The sequence below is a fragment of the Solea solea genome, chromosome 3 (genome assembly GCF_958295425.1).
Source record: "Solea solea chromosome 3, fSolSol10.1, whole genome shotgun sequence".
Lineage (NCBI taxonomy): Eukaryota > Metazoa > Chordata > Actinopteri > Pleuronectiformes > Soleidae > Solea > Solea solea.
The window spans coordinates 15,790,703-15,803,157 of record NC_081136.1 but is presented as its reverse complement, the minus strand read 5'-3'; the positions used below and the strand labels follow the sequence as shown (position 1 = coordinate 15,803,157).

The window sequence follows — 12,455 nt, the reverse complement described above, 5'->3', positions numbered from 1 at the left end:
TGTACTGCTGAACTGCTACGCGTGCATGTACAGCGCACGCTTCAGTTTCGGCGGGGGGGCCTAAAGTTCAGGGACCTAAAGCGCTTCTTATTGGCTGATTGGAAGCAAGGGCAGCACTGGTTTGCGCACATGAAGGACCGCAGAGCGTCATTCTAATTTATTTTTATTCTAAATTGGAATTGATAATGTAGTTTACATATTGTTTGAATTATAGTGGAATTTCTGTAATGCGTAACTGGCGATACGTGTTGTGTGGTGGCTTTGTATTATATGAGGTTTTTGTTGTGAGGGTATGAGAGTAATAAGAGAAATGGTATTTCTGGATTGCATCATAAGGAACCACCAGAATTTCCAGACCAAAATCGCCATTGTCAAGCACACAAGCAATGTAGACTCAACATGGTCAATAGCATTGGGTTGAGTCAGTTATTTAGGTAGTTATTGATGCAGATGCAGCTTGGGTCTTTTTCAGGCAGCAACACATTTGAGAAGCCATTTCAGCTGAACTTTATTTCCATTACTGTGGCCAGTCCTTGGTTTGGTTTTTCAGGTAGGATGAGCTGATTAGGAAAAGGTGATGCTGAGAAAGCACTGCTTTTGAAGACACAAATGTGTATATTCAGTACTGTGCAAAAGTCTCTGGACACCCACCAGTTATTGGATTTGAATGATGTGACTGAAGTTGGTCTTGTATATTAGCAAGCTGTCACTGACTTTAGCTCATACAACATGCATATATAATGTTATGAGAAGAATAAACCTGGCATAATGCACCTTTTTCGCAGCAGATGTTTGTGACATGAAATAGGACAAACGCAGATTTTGCCAATGCTATTAATTAGGGTTCCTCTCCAGGTTTAAGAAAGCCAGGGTTGTGCTACTGTTTAAGTATAATGGTAGGTCAAGCTAAATACCTGACACTTTAACCTGTAGAAGCTTCGTTTATTTAAAAAATAACCAATTTTTCTGGATGCATTCCAGTAACGTGAATGAGAAATAATTATACTGTATGATCATTATAGCATTGCTATAATCTAATCTAATGATGCCCTAAGAAGTTTGCATAGTTCTGTATCTTCTTGGAGACTCAGGGATCTGATCTTCCAGTGATAAATTGCAACAAATGAAAGCATTTTGCTATCCACTTCATGAGAAATTTGTGAGAGCTGCGCAGCACTTGTGAGCAAACATTATGTCATGGCATAGCTCTGTTTCACCCCAAAAACCACTTTGTAAAACTTTGAACCCAACCACTCCAGAAGCTGTGATTCACTTCTTCCTTGTGCTGTTGCTTTTGTAACTTCAGTCACGAAATAATAAACATCCCTCACAGAAACTGGCATGTTGGGTAACAAAATGCAAACAAGAACAGTTTACAGAGTCTCATTTAGTTGTTTTCAACAGCAGTGGCACGGACGTCTGGTTCTGTTCCTGACAACATTTGTGTCAACAATTGGTGCTGATTTTGAGGAGGACGTGGAGATTTGTTTTGTGGAAACCTTGGTGTTGCATTTAAGGGAGCAATTCTGAGAGAGGGAGAGAAGACAGAGAGTCTAAAATAGTACTTGAGTGAGAATGGAGCAGGAAGAGAAGTGGATGGACAGACCTGGTCAACAAACCTTTGCTTTGCTTCCTAACCTGACACGGTGTCAAGATACAGACAGACTAGTGTAGCCAGTGCATGGAGGGGTGGGGGGAACGCAGTCAGAGGAAAGGAAGCCCAGGCCAGGCCCTGATAACGGAGAGCTGTCGGGACTCAGCTCTTCGAGGAGTGGGAGACATTAGCCAAATCCGTACGGATCACAAGCCTCTGGATGCAATCCAGTTTTGCAGGGCTGCGATAAGGAGGCTGATTATGTGTCACCCATCAATTCGCCTGCCTCCCGCCGCTGTCTCCCAAGCCATAAATCCACTCATGACAAGCTCTGCTCTTTGGCAATCACCCATCTACTTTCTTGCTCTCGCCTTCGCTCTTTTCTCTTCTTTCTGCACTATCCTCTATGTGGTTTGCTGCAGAGAGAAGAACAGGATTAGGTAAATCTGTATGGGACTGTGTGGATTTGGTCCCAAGTAATAGAGATTTAATTGATAGATCCTTTCTGAGAGAGTTGGCCTTTTTGATAGACTGGAGTGCTGTTTGAGGATGTTAAAAGTTATTTATTCAAAGCAGTGTTAAATTTAAGAGATTAAAAAAAAATATTAGGATCATGATGTGTACTGTCAAATATAATCTGTGACAGATTATGGATTGTCTGGTTAAAAACAGAAATATTTACATGCTTTTTCATTTATTAACCAAATATGTCCATCTGTATCTATGTGGGAATCTTACAATTAAATCAAATATAATCAAATACAAATTATGTGCAACATCATGAAGCACATAATTTGACTGAAGTTAAAATGCAATATCAGAAAATCCGTTCACCAACATTGATTTGACAAATCATGATACATCTTGATGCATTTACTATTTGGGTTTCTTCAGGACGTTTTACAGATAACTGCTGGGGTTTTGCTGGCATTGCATGCTATTGCATGTAACATCTTGCAGAGACATCAGCACCAATGAACATAGTATTTTTCTTTTACACACACTCTCAAAGTTTTCCTAAAATAGTCACTTCAAAGTGGCATCCACAAATTATGGCCAGTTAAATGCTTTTAACACTTATTAATTACATTAGGAAACTAAATTGCGAAGCCAAGGTTTGATTTATTGCCCAGCTAACTGGTTTTGTCACTCTGGGAGTATGCAGATGGGGGCGGATGTTAGGATGTCCACAGGGAGAAAGATGGAGAAAGACAGCATGGCCAAATTTGGCCTGATCCTTACTCTCATCTCCATGCTAACCTGTGTCTAAAGAACAGCGTCATCTTGACCTCCTGGAAGATGAACACATTGTAGAGATAACTTAGTGGTAAAGCAAAAATAGCATAATGCGACAGCCATTGGTTGGCTACTTAATTGCTCCTGTTTTTTCATTTCAAAGGTCTTATGATCATGACAGTTTGTGACATAAAAGGCCAGTAATTATCTTGGTTGAGAAAATGGTTCCAAGAGATTTAAGTTTAATTTGTTGTCCCACTGATTAGCCACACACAGATCAGATAAGTCAGGCCAATATTTTCTATAAAAGAAGCACAAAAGACACTGTAAATATTGGAAAAACATCAATAATCAACTTTGGAAAAATGGATGTGCATTTAGTGCAAAGAAGTGATCATACATAACTAGAGATGTAACGATATGAAAATTTCATATCACGGTTATTGTGACCAAAATTATCACGGTTATCAATATTATCACGGTATTGTTAGATGTGTTCAAAATGTTCCAAAAGTACTGAACACACACTGAAATCTTTTAACCAAGTTTTATTTAAAAAAAGATATTTTATATTATATGATTATTATTATTATTATTATCATTATTATTATTATTAATAATTATCATCTGACTGACTGACACACAGACACACACACAGGTCCTCACTCTGTGTCGGATAATAATTAAGTAGCAGCGGTCGTACACAGCATAAAAATTAAATAAAAAAACACAGAAACAAACACATTTTGGTCTGCTAGGGTATGTGTCGTCTGCACACTACTCGCTTTCGCGAGACAAACCATGACGTTTCCCACTATTCCGAAATCCCGTTTTTGTTGACTTACCCGCTGAAAAGTTGTGTGTGGTGGTCACGGAGATGGCTCATCATATTGGAAGTAACTTTGCGGAGATTTTTTTTTTGCATTTTCTGCACAAGGATTGATTGTCTTCAATTATTTTACCATCAACATCCTTTAAAAATACAAAATATGCCCAGACTTCTGATCTTACGGGGGGTAATCTCTGGAGCGCAGGTGGCTTCAGCCGTGTTGTCGCTGGACAGACAGTGCAAACTGCGCATGCGCGCCCGCTTGAGCGAGTGCCGTTCTGGTGCTGCTGCTTCTCCAGGAAATGAGCAGTATCACTGTGAGTTTTTCGGTAATCAGTTGCGGTAATCAATCACGGTTTTAACGATAATTAAAATTTGAAACGGTATGATAACCGTCGGGAATTTTACCGCGGTTTATCGTCATACCGGTAATCGTTACATCCCTATACATAACATGTAATTTCCTTGGAATTCATAAAATAAGCATGAATAAATGGCATCCCATGATGGCAAGAGCATCTTTAAATTGGGCAAATTGTTGCACTTGTTGAAGCTTATTTTACAGATATGCAATTGTAAGTTCCAAGATCAAGGAAAAACATTTATCTTCCATGACATGTATTCTGTCACTGTCTGTTTCAGCATATACATGTTAGCAGAAAAGATGTTGGTGTCCTTGAAGTCATAGCACTGTCAGGTGCTATGGCTTATTCTGTCATTTACTGAGCCAGGGTTAAGCCTTAGTGATTACATTCATAAAGAACAGAGTTGGTTTTGATAATTTAGGCTTTTTACAGCAGCTTATCTAAAAGACTTTGCAAATAATAACTCGAGCACTTTAGGTGTCACGTGAGTCAGTTTATTTACATTGTCATGTTGGCACGAAATACTTGACCAACCAAGATTGAGTAATGTATCGCAGAACCTGACAGACTGAATATATCTGACCCTTACAATGCCCTTGGGTGTTTTTCACATGTTGAGATGGACATTGTTCCACACCAGCAGTGACCCGACATCTTCTCCATCCTACTCTGGAGAATGCTTACACATCCATCTATCCATTTTCAACCAATTTGTCCTCCACAAGATCGTCGCGGGGGGTGATGTGCCAATCTAAGCTGACATTGGGGCGATAGGCAGGGTCACACCCTGGACAGTTCGCCAGTCTATCGCAGGGCCACATATAGACAAACAACCATTCACTCTCACATTCACACCGATGGTGAATTTAGAGTGTCCAATTTACCTAATCCCCATATTGCATGTTATTGGACTGTGGGAGGAAGCCGGAAAACCCGGAGAAAACCTACGCACACACTAAGAAAACGTGCAAACTCCATGCTGAAAGACCCTTGTTCCAAGGGGCTCAAACCTGGGTCTTCTTGCTGCAAAGGCAAGAGCGCAAACCACTACACCAACCGTGTGGCCCAGAATGTTTACACAATGCAATAAAATCATGTAAAACAAACAAGATGTTATTAGCATTGAACAACTGCTAGGTACCATCTTCACTTTTTATGAACATAACCAACAAAGAGATGAGCATATTGGCTGATATGCTGCCAGTTATATACAGTATGTCATAACCGTCATGTATTTAAAGAGCATAGAATAATAATAGAATAGAAATACTTTATTCATCCCCAAGGGGAAATTGTTTTGCATGGCTTCCTTCTAAAATGTTTTGGTTGCATGATGGGATTGCATGTATTAGGAAATATTTTGTCATAAAAGATTTTGTTTGTTACCAACATTTATGTGGTTATTTGAAACAAGCTGCATTGCCATTTTCAATCACAAAGAGGTTAAGGCTCGAATACATCAAACAACCGCTAGTTGCTGTGGACAAATGGTAGAAAATTTATAATGGGTGTTTTTTGTGTCCTCCTTGTACTTTAATTTATTGGAATTAATTAAAATTTTTACTTAACTTACACATGCACAAATTAGTTCTCGTTAACATTCATATATTTTTATTTAACCTTTTATTTTGCTGGGAAGTCACATTGAGAGTAGAATATCTTACGTCAGGGGTGTCAAACTCAAATCCATCCAATAAATAGATTTTATTGATATAAGTTAATTATTTAAAAATTAAAAATGTTGTTCTACTTTGATGCTTGCTCAAACATTACCTCGAGTTGAAAAATTTTGAGCTCGATCTAATTTTTAAGGTATATCTGATTAAAATATTGTCTAAAAATAAATGACCAAAAAATTTAATGTTATGTGGTGTAAAGGTAGATTGTTCTCTTTGATTACCGACACCGCCTCATACCATAAAAGAAATACCTTTCTTAAAGCACAAACATATTTCCCCTTTCCGTTTTTCATGAAACAGTTTTTTTTATCTGCATCAATCTTTTACCTCCTGAACATTTAAGGATCATTTATGGATATTTCTCAATCTGCTTAATCTCGCTTGTAGTAGTAATTAAACACTAATGTAAACACTGTGATCTATTGGCGGGATGCCATCATTTCACGGATAATAACATAATTGCCATGCATTGTGAAAATGTAGTTTATAGTCGATGCACTATTTAAAGCAACATAGATTTATTATAAGGCAACTTTTTTTTAAGATAAATTAAGCACTCGCAGCCACATAAAATGACGTGGTTGGCTTGATATTGAAAGCACTGCGAAACAGGCGCCGTTTAATACCAGCGGGCCAACTCCAGTGGTCATTCGTTATGGCCCCCGTGGGCCAGAGTTTGACTCCTGTCTTAGTGAATATCTTAAGTGACCTAGACCTAATACATGTCTTCAGACTGTAGTCTTGTTCACTGTATCCACTACAGCCTCTGCATTGACTGTGTGTAAGGGTTGTTCAACCTAAAGCAGGGGAGAAACAAGACTTTGGTTTAAAAATAGGTCAAATTATTTCCAATTCCCTGTGGTTTTCAAGTATAAAGGCTTTTTTTCTAATGCCTCAAATAAATGCCTTTAAATCACTTATATGTGAGATATGGAGGTGTACTTTACATTAAGTCATTTTTATGGTCTAAAACCTCCTAGTCCCTGCAAACGAGCGGATGCAAATGTCTCATTGCTGACTCTCTCGTCAGCCATGCTGTTTCAGACCAAAACCACACCCGCAGAACACGAACAGCCAACGAGAGCTTTCACACTGTCTTGTGATTGGCCAGTTACCTGAAAGTGACGTAATTGGCACGTCAGCTCTCAGACTTGCAGCTCCCCCTCTGGAAAGGCGGATGCACCACTAGCAATTATCAAAACATTGAGTAATGCCGTCGTCACAACCCCTCGCTGTAATCCCTTACACATTTGATCCGGAGTCTGAGACAGAGTCAGAAGACACTGTGACAAGTGAACCACCTCCATCGCAAAGACTGCTGCAGGACGCCTGTAGCTTGGATAATGTTGTGGTTACTGAGATGATAAACACTCATACATGCAAATGAAACACGAGCGAACGTGTGTAGCTTAGCCTGTAGTCGACTATCGCTAATGCTAAACAACAGAACAAGCACACAAAGACATTGCTGCTTTATATTCCCCGCAGTTTGTGTAACAATCCTCTGTGATGTGGTTGCCGCTTACATGAAGGTATTTGGGAAATGTAGCAGGGATATTTCCATCAAATATGAAAGATATCCACTGAGCTCATTGGCGGGGAGCTTGTGGAGCGTCTGGTATTGTTTATCACAACCCAGAACAGAGCAAACACTCACTGAACCTTTTTTCGACATGTTCTCAACCTTTACGCTCAGCAGCTACAACAAGAGTAGTTCTTCTTCTTCTACGGTTAAAAGTACATCACCGGATGTGCCCAGACTAGGAGGCGCTGCTGTTTACAGGAGTGGTGAGATTCGCCAGTGATGTAATTAGTCAACGGAAGTGCCTTGCCACTTTGTAGAGCTCAGGAAAACAATAAAACCCTGTGCTCTCAGCAGTGGCTGAACTGATTGTTATGGACTTTTAGGGCTTCAAAGACGAGGTAATGATGCCGATACACACCCACTTCCGGGCTATGGCCTCTTTAACTTTCCTTTGCTGAGGTAAATAAATGCCTTGATCAACGTTTGAGGAAATGCAGTAATAAAGTCGCCAATTGTATATTAATGGTCAGCTACTTTGGCAGGGACCATGTGCTTTTTTAAAGCTCTGAAAATTATTCACATTTTCAGTCGATTTGTCAAATTATTGCTGGTCATTCCATAGCAGTGGCATTCAAAAAGCAATTGCACATTTCATCGCACTAAGGACCAAGAAATCCAAGCTGATGTGATTAAGTGTTGTCCAACAGCTGACCCTTTCATCCTGTGATTGTGGTTCAATGCAAATCCAACTTCAGACAGATCTGTACTAAAAATTTCATAGATGATTATCGCAAACTTTCTACTACATATTTACTGTTGGTTGTGTATTTTTTATATGTTGTGCAGTAAACTGGGAGGTGTCAAGAGTTAGTACTGACTTAGAATACGTTCATGGTAATTTGGATTCGCTGAAAATCTGACCAGTAATGCAGTCACTGGTATGCAATCCAGAGCCTCCTTAAAGTAAATGCCAGTATCTATCTGTTGATTGTTTTCCAATCTTTCAGGGTATTTTGCAGTCTTATAAAACAGTTAGTCTTCATCTTGTTTTAGCCCCACCAATCATCCAAATAACTAAATAAACACTACAAGATGCCCTCTTAAATATTGCCATAACCACTTGTTCAATGGATTCACTCATCCTTTTTCAGATTTTGTTTTTGATGAATGGCTATCATGGTCTGCTCCTACCCATTTATCTCTTCAAAGGCTGCCTTATGTGCAGCCTCTAGTCATTGCTGCCCCATCTCATAACTCTTCCCATGTTTAAGCAAAGCGTACGCCTAATAGACTGCTCTCAAATCACACATTGGGGGATGCTGGAGTGGGCTGAATGTCACAGTGCATTTATCTCCTCCTTGCCCCCCAACTACACTGGGACCATTATTTAACCTAAGAGAGGTCAAATCCTCCCTGTAAGGCTGGAACAGACCATGAATTAAGTTAAATAGTGTATCCATCCATTAAAGTAGCCAGTGTTCACTTTAAGAGCTCTTGAAGCACTACCATCCTGCATTTCTCCATGGGTGTCACTGACCAAATCGGCTGATGGTGGGTGTGCCTGATGGCATGTCGACTCCCTTACCTGCCAGGGGAGGGATTGAAGGGCAAGAGGAGGATAGGGGGCTGGGGATGTTGCTAGGTCAGCACTTGGCATGCTATGAGGGGAGTAATGAGCCTTAGAGAGAGAGGGAGAGAACGAGAGAGATGTTCCTCTTTCCGCTCTGCAGTTTGTGCCGCATTTTATAGGAGGGCTCAGCCACTTAAGCTGTATCTTATCATTTCTCTTGTTCCTGCAAACTGTATTTCATTTTATATTGCATTTACTGTCGTTTTTTTTCATAGCTGCTTATGATGCTGTACATAAACCAGCCTAAAAAGAGTGTACTAGCAACTCAAACATATCTAAGAAACCTTAAAAGGTCGTCAAATGAGGATCTTATGAAAATACTTTGAGAAGCTTCAAACTGTGGAGAGTGATTTAAAGGGATGTGTTCTTAATAAGACAAGAAACATCAGATAACAGGACTGCATCCAGTCTTTAGTGTTCACTTCAAACAGCAGAAACTGGTGTCACAAGGAAGCCAAGAAGAGCCTTTTATCAATTGTTCATTTATCAATATTTAACTAGATTTTATTGTCAACATGTTAACAGTATTCTAACATTGTCTATGTCAAACATTCTTTTGCATTTTGGCTTTTCAGTGGGACAATTATGCTGCAGACTAGCTGCTTGCAGCCAACTGGACAGCTAAATTTGGATTTTCCCAACAATGGAACCAGGATTCACAGCTGTGTGACCATATTCCATAAAAGACATGGCAAGACTTATTTTACATCCCTCCAACCATCTGGGATGTATAAATCGAGCTCCAGTTCTTTGACATTTAAACAACCATGTATTTGTTTTAAAATAATCTATTTTGTTTGATTATTTGTTCTACTCTCTGCATTTGAGGTATTGTATTATACTGAATATTGTATAACACTTCGGTGTGTCTATTTGTTTACCGGTCAGTCTGATGACCTGTGTGAGAAAGGCATGAATGTCGAGTTAATTAATGTTAAATTCCACTGTGTTGTACAGCACACTATTTGATTTGACCTGCCACAATTACAAATAATGTCAACCAAAAGCTCATGTCTGGAGTTCAAATAAAACACTAAGAAACAAGTCTTTTTATAAACATGTTCTTCCAACCAGTACATCAATGACCTTTTAATTTTGAAGAAGGTCTAGCAATCCTTTTGATCCAGCCTTTCTTAATAGGTGTTTTAAAACATGACAGGGTTAAACTGAGCATTGGTTCAAGAGGATTGGCTTGGTAACTCTCAGTCTGATGGATTTTTATGAGGGTCCTTTACAAGGATATTATTTCATGTATCTTTGTCGGTGAGCTATGACAGTCCAACAATGATCTGTGCATTTCAGTCACATGCAATTAGAAAAAAAGGTGCGGGTACAGAGGTGTACACAAATCAATAACATCTCCAGGAAAATCAATCATAAATGGTGACTGAACGGAGGGCAATTTAAGGATTTATCGATTGCTTTGCAACTATACTACTCTTTGAATTCAAAGTGAAGAAAACTTGGTTATGTGTTTTGTGTCAACACTGAATAGCCAGAATGGAGAAAAAAAAAGAGTCAAGGATAAAGAATGTAGTAAATTTTGGCACATGTATGTCAGCTGTCCAAAATGCGTTTTTGGCTCTGAATAAGCAGAAACGGAGCAAGATCTGGCAACCTTCCATCTCACAAATGGTCCTATTATTTTTTTCTTTGCACCCTCCGGTTACTCTGAATAAGCAGAATTTATCTACGTCAAACAGCCTTGTCTGTTTGCTTTTTTTTTTTTTTTTTTAAACCTCTTCACTAGTTGCAACTCCAATACCACCACTGCCACCCACATGAATAGATATTTTAGCCCCATCTCCACAGCCTTAGCTCTATCTTTGTTTTTCATATTCACATTTACTCTTAAATGTTCAGTTTGTGTACAATTTCTTTAGACTTCTTATACAGTATGGTGAAACATGGCAATGTTTTGTTTGTGCCATAATTAATCATCGTTTTAAAATTTTAAGACTTGGATACATTTGAGCCTTGATGTAAAACCTGGGGAAAATGTACCTTGGGCTGTTTGGCCATGTTTCATTCTCACCATGTATCCAAGTCAAGGCCCTTAGCAGTGTCATATCTCAGCAATTATGCTTGATGTACTTGTTTTGTATAGGCATTCTGTACGAGTCAATTAATCTATCTAAAACATAGCTATGGGTAACATAGCTATGGGTAACAAACTATTTGGCACTGCTTAGAATGTTAGTGAATATGCAGTATGGTAACTGGTAAACTTGAAGTACTTACCCTATGATATTAAGTGTGCTATTCCCTGCAGTACATCGGACGTAATATATAAGGAGTTTTTGTGGCAAACAGGCATTCATTTGTGAAGCAGAATGTTTAACTGTATTTTGCAGGAAAGCTCCCCCACTCTGAAATGTTGGAGTACTTTGGTTTTAAAACAGAGCACAAACCAAAGTAGCCTATCCGTGTTTGCAAGCAGTGTTTCCGAAGGTGTTCTAAAGTCATTCTTTAGCACCCATCCTTTGAAAGCAGTGCACATACATTTTTGGTGGCCATTTTTAAATGTCTGACCTTGCCATCACATTGGCTTCATTTTTCCAGCTGCTTAACACTTTGTGTGCAGACTGACCACAAAAAACATGAGATTACAAAGTAAATGCACAATGCTTTTATTTTATTATATTTGAGTGTGTGCGCACATGCCTTGAGTGCATTTATTTTTGTTGTACCAATGCCATGTCTGTGACAGAATAGGCTGATCAAAGCTAATGTCTATCCCAGAAACATTGTCTGAGTGATGTTCCACTTAAAATGTTTATATTTTCAGACAAGGAAAGTATTTTCCTAGGCCTGGTTGGGTTGATATCTAACCATTATGAATATGAGGAAAAATCACCCAGTGTAGCCAACCACCAATCATAACTATTATGCATGTATGAGTCATTCATTCTTCCCCACAGAGTTCAGCTGAGGTGAACACAAGTAATGTCTGATGAGTCAGGTCATGCACTCAAAAAGAAAGCCCCAAAATTAAACACAAGATCATTCTCTTTGCTTTTTATCTATTTCTCTTTCATCTCCTCTCCAATACAAATGCACATGAGGAGGTTATAGGGCTAAATTCAAGCAGTATCTCTTTTTAACATCAATGGAAATGTGCTCACAAGAGCACTACCACACCCTTCAGTTAAAAATTAGATTAGATCTGTTAGAAATTGATGCATCATTTATTTTGATAAATTAGTCTGAATGGTCTGAACTATTTTAACGCATGTAAACTTAATTATATAAAACAAATAGGGAAGAATAAATTAATTAACTTTACCTGACCATTAGTTTTTTATTTTAGATTTTAAAGACCTTAAGAGTAGGTGGATAGAACTGCAGTCCAAGTTTATTACATGCAGTATATTTTTAATTGTATCATGATTCTGTCAAACTATTCTACATACTGTCACATTATTTTGAGATATTTCCCAAACTTTTCAAGTGATTTTCAAGCACTTTGTAACCAAGAAAAATGATATAAAATAAAGAAAAAGAAAAAAACAAATAAATATTATTATGTCGGACCTCTCTTCCAACAAAAAATAATCTTTGTTATTAGACTATGCATGGTAATCCAAGCTCCCTGAA

The 12,455-nt window shown here is 38.6% G+C and overlaps 1 long non-coding RNA gene across 1 annotated transcript in view; it reads left to right on the top strand.

Annotated features, from left to right (window-relative positions):
- The window catches only part of LOC131456744 (uncharacterized), a 46,757-nt gene extending 37,245 nt beyond the window's left edge, over positions 1-9,512 (top strand). Inside the window, exon 3 of the long non-coding RNA XR_009239926.1 lies at positions 9,434-9,512. This is a non-coding gene — a long non-coding RNA (uncharacterized LOC131456744). The remainder of the gene's footprint in view (positions 1-9,433) is intronic.
- The last annotated feature ends 2,943 nt before the right edge of the window (positions 9,513-12,455 follow it).